The sequence below is a fragment of the Idiotropiscis lumnitzeri genome, unplaced genomic scaffold, assembly GCF_059441095.1.
Source record: "Idiotropiscis lumnitzeri isolate Australia: NSW breed Sydney's pygmy pipehorse unplaced genomic scaffold, RoL_Ilum_1.0 HiC_scaffold_104, whole genome shotgun sequence".
NCBI classification, from domain to species: Eukaryota; Metazoa; Chordata; class Actinopteri; order Syngnathiformes; family Syngnathidae; genus Idiotropiscis; species Idiotropiscis lumnitzeri.
In genome coordinates, this window is record NW_028283642.1 from 485738 (window position 1) to 494460 (window position 8723).

The following is an 8723-nucleotide window of genomic DNA, read 5'->3' on the forward strand; positions in this document are numbered from 1 at the left end:
CTGTCATTAATTTTTGTGTAAGACACGATGTTCACTGGTTAATTACATGATTCTTAAAGCAAAGGTTACTGTGAATGCAATTTTGGTAAGATTTTTGTAGTCACACTGCATAAATCTGTCTGTGTCTGTTGTTTAAACTTCAATATAAACTATTATGGTTGAAATCGTTAATTGGGATGGAGGAATTGATATTTTTTTAATTTATAATTTATTTTTCTTACACTAATATTGTTAAAACTCCATTTAGCCCATAGTATTAATAATTCTCAACACAATACTGTCTTTTTTCTTTATAGAATAAACAATGCCTTCCCTGAGATGCAGGAAGTCCCCAAAGCAGGATACTATTGAACATGCAGTCAAGGGTCTGGACAAGACTGCAGAGTTAGAAGCGAAGTATATAAACTAATTTAAAGGTATGAAGTTAACGCTTTTGCTAAGATATATTATTGTTTTCTGATAACCAAGCTGACATCGTTTTTTAAGTGGTTATTTTACATTAAGAGTGTCTTGACCTTTTCTTTTGCCACTTTTGTCAGTTTCAAGTTATTTCAGTGAGTGTGAAACCTGATGGTAGGAGTTCTATCTAAATTAAGGCTGTACTTGATGACGCCCTCCGGCATTTTTATACCACAATAGACCGGTGAACAAGTCCGATATTGATAGTCTAGTGTAAAGCACGTAATACGTCACAGAGATCACGTGACGCGATCCAATATGACTGTGTACAGTGTATGTCATTGTTTTGAAACTAAATAATCTTAAAGTTTTTTTTTTACGTAACCAGGTGCAATTGACATTTGTACTTTCAGTCCTAATACATACTGGCTAATGCAATGCTGGAAAATGAATTTTGGCTGGTCTGTTCCTTTAAAATCATAAAGAAGGGCTCTGCTCTATCCCTCACAAGAAGCAATGTTTCAAACCACCCTACATTAGTATAGTGGCACAAATGAATATGATGACTCCTTATTTGTGTGCTTAAAAATATGACGAAGCTAACTTGATTTCCCTGTTAACTAGGTCGAGGAGTATTTACCAAGGCCCCTTTCAGGAAAGACGACTTTATTCTTTATTATGGAGTACAGAGGAAAATTGATAGATTCTGATGAATCTCAACGCAGGAAGATGGATGGAAGAGGCACTGTCTTTTTGTTTGACTTCCGCCGGCAAGAAAAAACTTGGAGGTGAGGCAAAGATTGAGATGTTATCTTATTTTTGTTTTTATTTAAAAAAATAAACACATACTCATCCCATAAGTGTTAGGGGAAAAATCATTCTCTAAGCAAAAATGTATAATTACTTTTATTCATGCGTTGAATCTGTACAAATGAAAATATAGATCATGAAGTCTCAAAGACAAGCTGTTAATAGGGTCTGATTCCAATAGAAATTTCTTGTATGATTTGATTTAGATTTAAAAATTGTGGATTTCCTATTTTTATGTTTTGTGTACACAAGATTGTCTCAAAGATTAATTTCTGACATTGATTGAATAATTGTTTTTTTTTTTTTTTTAATCTATTTTAAGTGTTGATGCAGCTCAAGAAGATGGCAGTCTGGGAAGACTGGTTAATGATGACCACATGCACCCCAACTGTAAAATGAAGAAGATGACAACAGAGGACAGACCACACCTCTGTCTGTTTGCGCTCCGAGACATTGATGTTGGCGAAGAAATAACTTAAGACTATGGACCAGCTGGCCTTGGAGAACACAGGTTTGTAAGATGCATCTTTAAGTACAATAACAGAGCCCACTTGTGGTGTTCTGGTGATGTAGTTTCCAATTAGTTTGGCAATCTAATAAATGTATGTGAGGTTTCTATGGAAGTTGAACATGCTGACTGACTGGGGGAGTTCTCCATTGTCCACTATCTGTAATTCAAATTTGTGGGTCTGAGTCAAAGTTTGGCTCTGCAGGAACAACGAACTGGTCAGGGAGTGACAGTATTACAAAGTTCTGCGTTACTCCTTTCTGGGCGGTGGCCCTGTTAGGCCATCATATGCCATATTGCAAATATCCCCATTGTGGGACTAATTAAGGACATCTTTATGTTGTGGTTTCCCTACCAGAACCAGCACCAACCCTGTATATTCATGATATAAAACACTGTTTCAATTTGATATTTAGCCTTTCTATACTGTAAAAATAGAAGACCCCAGGCTTTCCTGCGCGCCCTTGCCCAATTGGTGGTGTTCAGGAGACAACCTGGGACTGAAATATCAGTCACAACCAGTGTTGTTTTCGTCACTGATGACTATGACGAAAATACTTCGTTAACGCCCCTTTTTTAATGACGATGACAAGCTATACGAGGTTCTTTTATGACGAAAACATGACGTAATGTACATGAATTTTTTTCGTTGACTAGACAAAATTGTTAGCATGTGGTTCATAAATTATTTTATGTTGCTTTTAGTGAAATAAAGCCACAACAGTTGCCCAACAAAATGTTTTGCTTCTCTGCTTATTTTGGAGCAGTGAGTATTGATTCCACTGTTGCCACTTTTTTCTGTTTGTGATGTAGTAGTCCATCCAAAAGTCTTTGTTATTGGGTGGAAACCTTGAATGCCTTGTTTTAACTCAAATGGACTTAAACCCATCCATCCATCCATCCGTTATCTGTACCGCTTCTCCTCACTAGGGTCGCGGGGGGTGTTGGAGCCTATCCCAGCTGTCTTCGGCAGTAGGCGAGGTACACCCTGAATTGGTGTCCAGCCAATCGCAGGACATGCATAGACGAACAACCATCCACGCTCACACTCATGCCTCGGGGCAATTAGAGTGTCCAAGCAACTTGCCATGCATGTTTTAAGAATATGGGAGGAAACCGGATTACCCAGAGGAAACCCACACAGGAAGGCCGGAGCCAGAATCGTACCTACGACCTCAATATTGTGAGGCCATCATGCTAACCAGTTGGGCCACCGTGCCGCTTGGACTAAAACCTTTGTGAATAAATTGACGAAAACTAGGGTAAAACTTTTTTTGCGTTTCCGTCGATTAAAACTGGACTAAAACCCTTTTTTTAGTTTTCGTTGACTAAAACTGGACTAAAACTATAACGAATTGGGATGACTAAATGTGATGTAAACAAATCAGCACTTTGTCCAAATGACTTGGACAAAATCTAAAATGCCTGCCAAAAACAACACTGGTCACAACACGTGTCTACAGAAGATTAATTGGCATGGGCGAAATTAATTAGTTTTATTTCATTCATGAGCTTATGTTTTGTTTTGGGTGGCTAAGGCTTAAAATGTGTAAAAATCTAATCCAACCTCAAATATAATTAATTCAATAAATTTATGATGCTACTAAAACATCAAAGCAGCCTCCTCCAGGCTTTACAGACTCAGAAATGGAGGTATGCGTATCATGTGCTCATCCTGTCGTGTCTCGAGATGTTAAAATTGCAGTTAGATAGACGTGTGCTGATTAGACAAGACTTCTAATATATCTGGTGTCACAGGATATTTGTCAGTGAATGTGTATGTCTGGTTTGAGGCTCACTCAGCTTTTTCTTGTGTTGTGGGGTCCAGTTGAGTTGAATTGCGAGTCAGGTATGTTGGCCATCTGACACCCAACTGTCAGGTTTGCGTTCGTGGGGACCCCGTAGAGCCATTTTTATTGTTGACATAAATCATAGCTAATCATCTTTTCCTTCATTATCATATGAAATACAGTTAGGAGTTGTATGTGCCTTTACTATGTTATAATCTTAGAACCTACCAGCCACTACAGCTGTCCGACAAGAAGACTTTTGGCTGTCCTGTGCTCCATTGCGGCCCTGGTGGCGTTCAAAAGACAACCTGTGACTGAAATATCAGTCACAACATATCTCTACTGAAGATTAATTGTCATGCGCTAAAGTAATTGGTTTTGTTTCATTCGTGAACTTGTTCTTTAAAATGTGTAAAATTCTGATCCATTTTCTTTTTTTTAATTCATTAAATTAATATTCAACTTGTTCATTAGGATGGAGGACAACCGACAATGACTGAATCGGCTGAGGTTGATGCCACCAGAACATCGAAGCAGCCTTCTCAAGGTTTGACAGACTCTGAAAAGGAGGTATGCGTATCATGTGGTCATCCTGTCGTGTCTTGAGATGTTAAAATTACAGTTAGATAGACCTGTGCTGGTTGGACAGGTTTTCTAATATATCTGGACATAAATCGTAGCTAATAATATTTTCCCTCATCATCATATGATATACAGTTATGCGTAGTGTATGTCTTTACTATGTTACAATCTAAGAACCTACCAGCCACTACAGTTCTCTCATTGGGAGACTTAAGCTTTCGTCAGGCTGTCGACTGCTGCATTGCCCTCTTATTGGCTTTAAGTACACAACCTGTAACTGAATTATCTGTCAGAACAGAACCTATGTGTCCACAGCAGGTGATTTGGCATGTGGATTCTTCAGATTGTTAGAAAATAGGTAAAATTGTGATCAAAAGTTTAAAATGTATAAAATTCTGGTATAGTTTGCAATAGTATATCTATTAAATCATTTCAAAACTTCTTAACAAGGATGGAGAACATTGGCTGTGACCGAATTGGTTGAGGTTTACATTACCAGGACCATTGAGCAGCCTCCTCGGGATCTACAAATTTAGGAATGAAGATATGCATCCCATGTTACAATCCTGTTATGGCCCGAGGTTTTGAAGTTGCAGTTACATATTGGGCTGGGCGATATGGCTGATAAGTACATAGCGATATAAGTATTTCATATGGGTCCATCGATACACATTGAATTCTTTTTTCATATTATTTTATTCATTATTTTTTTTATTTTCCAATATTTTCACTGCCCTGTTAAAAAAACATTTAATGTAGTTTTCCTCCCGGGAGCTTTTTGTTACGGTCAATTAAGTGTTTTTGTTAAATATAGCTGCGTAGAATAATTATATGCATTATTATCGTACCACAATGTTTTGGTTTTGCAAATAATTTCCTAAAATCATTCTAATTTTGTTATTACATTATTTTGTCATAATATCATTCATCAATATTTTAGTTTTTTTTTTTTTTCAAATAGAATTAAGACCTTTTTCTGTGCAGATTCCTCTGGGGATTAAGTATTTAATGGGTTCTCAATTTTCTCTTGGACTCTGATGCAACCCAGTCTCCTCCCTTGGACAAAAAATATGGGCTGAATCTTCCTTGGAATAACGACACAGATTCTGACGAATCATTGTCAAATCCTGCCCCTGAACTTTGTTCCTCAGACCCAGACCATATTACTATCCCAAGGCTCAGGAGGACCAAAAGTATACAGGTAAACAACCCATATAGATTTCAGGGAATCTTACAAGCAAATTGCATATATTTTATTGGTCTCCTGCCTTCTATCCTTTATATTTCGTTGTTGTTGTTGTTTTTTAGATTAAAAAAACAGGCTGACTTTGGAATGGATAAGCATTATTACTCCAACTCAGATGACAGTGGAGATGAATATATTCCGGATACAAGTGAGGCCTCTGATTCAGACGGAAGTGAATCTTTGAAAATTGTGGACCCTCTCTTGAAGTCTAAGAATGCCTTCAGAGATTTTTCTCCCACACCACGAATCTCAAAAGCCACCTCAACGCAGGTTGTTAATCAAGGGCGTTCACCCGTTCGGAGGAGTAGCAGCACTGGTGTGATTCTTGAATTCTATGGCTCTTCAAATATTTGTGCAGTTTAACACAAATCATCCAAAATAGAATTCAAGCACATCTGTGACAGAAATTCAAATTCAGAAGTCAAAGAGAGAGAACAAAAAAAAAATCTAATGCTGCCCTTCTTCCGAAGACATATACTGTAAACATTAAATGTATGTTAGGACAATCTTGAAAAAAGTATTAGAACACCCTTTACTTTTATTTCTTGTTAATTTTATTAACCAAAATATGTCCATTTTTATTACAGATTAATGAATACAAAATTAAAACTCTAATCAGCTACTTTTTAATCGTTATATTTGTATAAACAAATGTTATACATCTGTGTGTTAACTTATACAAGAAATGACGGAAAAGCAAGGGTGGTTTAGTATTTTTTTATCGTATATAGTCTGTATAATATCTTTAACCTATGCTGATGCTGTTTAATACTGATTTAAATAATAATAATAATGTCATAATCTGTTGGTTTTACATGAACAAAACCTTTCAAGCACTTTTTAAAATTCTAAATACTACCTCTTGTCAGTAAGTTGGTTCACAGCACTGCCTTGGAGTGAAAGTGTGTAGTGCTGAGACGGTCGGTATGTGCTGAGTCGTCTGACGTTTGTGTGACTGGTACCCAGGAAGGTAGCAAAACCAGGCAGTGTGTATGTCGTACCCAGGAAGGCAGAGAAACCAAGCAATATGTATGTGGTACCCACGAAGGCAGAGAAACTAAGCAGTGTGTATGTGGTACCCGGGAAGGTAGCAAAACCAGGGAGTGTGCATAGATACAGACCCCAAAAGTGATTAAAACCAAATAAAGTCCCCAGAAGATCATCTGTAGTCAGGTGAAGGACCCTGTACTTTGTTCAACTCATTTACTCCCTTAGACGTACAAAGACGTCTTTTAATGCAATGGCGCCCTCTACCAAAGACGTATAAGTACGTTTCCTGTCTTTTTTACGTCATAGTGTACATAAGGGTCTGATGCAACCTCTGACTGAGAATCAGCCTTGTCCGCATTGTGAATCATGTAAAAATCACCCAGCAGGGGGCAGAGGTGCAAAAGATCCGCCTTGAATCTGCGCCAGAGGTACAAATGGGGGGGCGGGATCCTGGGGTAGACTTATAAGTGTGGAGAGCAGCGTGGGTAGCAGCAGCATCGGCAGCACTAGCAGCAGTCGCATTAGTAGCGTTAGCAATGAAATCCTCCAAGCAAATGACGATCGAGGAATGCTTTTTTGTAAAAAAAAGCTTCCTAAAAGCATCAAGGCGATGGAGACGCTTTGGTTGAGAGGATGACGCTTCGTCGTCGTCACAACAAAACGGCGTCTAAAGAGGGTGCGCGTGCCTTGCGGCCTGCATCGCCTGCCTTCGGACAATAGCCAAAGCAGCTGAGAGTCCTCACCAGATCCCCCCGAACGAGGAGGTAAGCGCTCGCAAGTTACCATTGAACATGTGGTTTTACCCCTCATGCTTTTATTGTACATATCATGCATCTTGCGGGCAGAAAATGTCGCGTAAATGTGCAGTTAGAAGCGAGCTTGCTCGCTGACTTCCTCGTCCGGCCGCCTCTATTGCACAATTACACGCGAGCGTAAGTCCTCGCCGACGAGGAAGTAAACGCTCGCAAGTTACCATTAAACATGTGGTTTTAGCCCTCATGCTTTTATTGTACATATCATGCATCTTGCGGGCAGAAAATGTCGCGTAAATGTGCAGTTAGACGCAAGCTTGCTCGCTGACTTTCTCGTCCGGGCGCCTATTGCACAATTACACGCGAGCGTAAGTCCTCGCCGACGAGGAAGTAAACGCTCGCAAGTTACCATTGAACATGTGGTTTTAGCCCTCATGCTTTTATTGTACATATCATGCATCTTGCGGGCAGAAAATGTCGCGTAAATGTGCAGTTACGCGCGAGCGCATCTCCTCCCGACGAGGAAACAACAATACTGAATGGTGTGGTAATCATGCATACTTTCTAAAATTCACAGATTGTGCATCCCGCGGCAAGAAAGTTCCTCCTCGTCTTGTTGGTGTAAAGAAAGGTAAATTATAATATGAAACTTCACACGCCAGCAATAAAATGCAGCAATAAATATATATTTCCAATTGTTTATATTTCTGTAATTTACAGGTTGTGCATCAGGAAGCAGTGGTTCCGGATGGCGTCACACTGGATGGCAACCGAGGAAAATCGACTTTACAGCAACCCCTGGACCACTGAATGCCGCTGCCCATTTGGAGTCTGAGGAGCCAGCTGATTTCCTGCAGCTGTTTCTCACGGATGAGCTTCTGCAGCACATCGCGGATGCCAGCAATCACTTCCCAGACAATTATTTTCACACAAACCCCAGTGGACAAACACAAGCTCGCCTATTTTCCACGGACCAGCAAAGCCAGACCACAACGAAAGTGTCGGGTCTGTTTGCGCAAAGGCAAACGGAGTGAAACAAGAATGTGGTGTGAACTATGTTGTGTGCCCTTGCATCAAGGCAACTGTTTTATTTTATATCACACAAAAAAAAAGTATGTATGACACTGATGTATTTCATTTTTGTACATAGTTCAACAGTTCAGTCGTTTAGTGTTATGTGCAAATAAATTTATTTTATCAAAAACATTTTTTGTGCTTTTTTTTGTTATTTTATAGAAGGCATGCATTATTTAGATGTTAGAGGTGTCATAAAAGCCATAAATAATAGTGTCAAAATTCAAATTATGGTCAAAATGCATCAGTTTACAAAGCTCATTTTCTCATTTTTTTCCCCAGGGATTGGAGTTTTCATGAAATTTAGCTATTTTCAAATGCTGATTGCTCAAGAATGGAAAAAGATAGGAACAAACATTTTTTTTCTGTTGAAAGAAGAGAGGCTCATCTTTCTTCGGGTGTGCTCCATGTCTATATAGCATTAGAATACTATATTCTGTGGGCCTTGCAATATTAGTCAAAACCCAGGAAAACGCTGGGATTGAGCGGGTTGCTCCAGTGAAAATGGCTGGTATTTAATGAGTTAAGACTGGTTAGGACATCCGGCTCGCAGTCCCAAGGTGCAGGGTTCG

At 39.1% G+C, this 8723-nt stretch overlaps 1 long non-coding RNA gene across 1 annotated transcript; it reads left to right on the forward strand.

Annotated features, from left to right (window-relative positions):
- Positions 1-296: 296 nt before the first annotated feature.
- Positions 297-6136, forward strand: LOC148315550 (uncharacterized). Its single transcript, XR_015840829.1, has 6 exons — positions 297-416; positions 1024-1187; positions 1532-1720; positions 3982-4077; positions 5138-5290; positions 5398-6136. It is a non-coding gene; the product is annotated as an uncharacterized LOC148315550 (long non-coding RNA).
- Positions 6137-8723: the final 2587 nt, after the last annotated feature.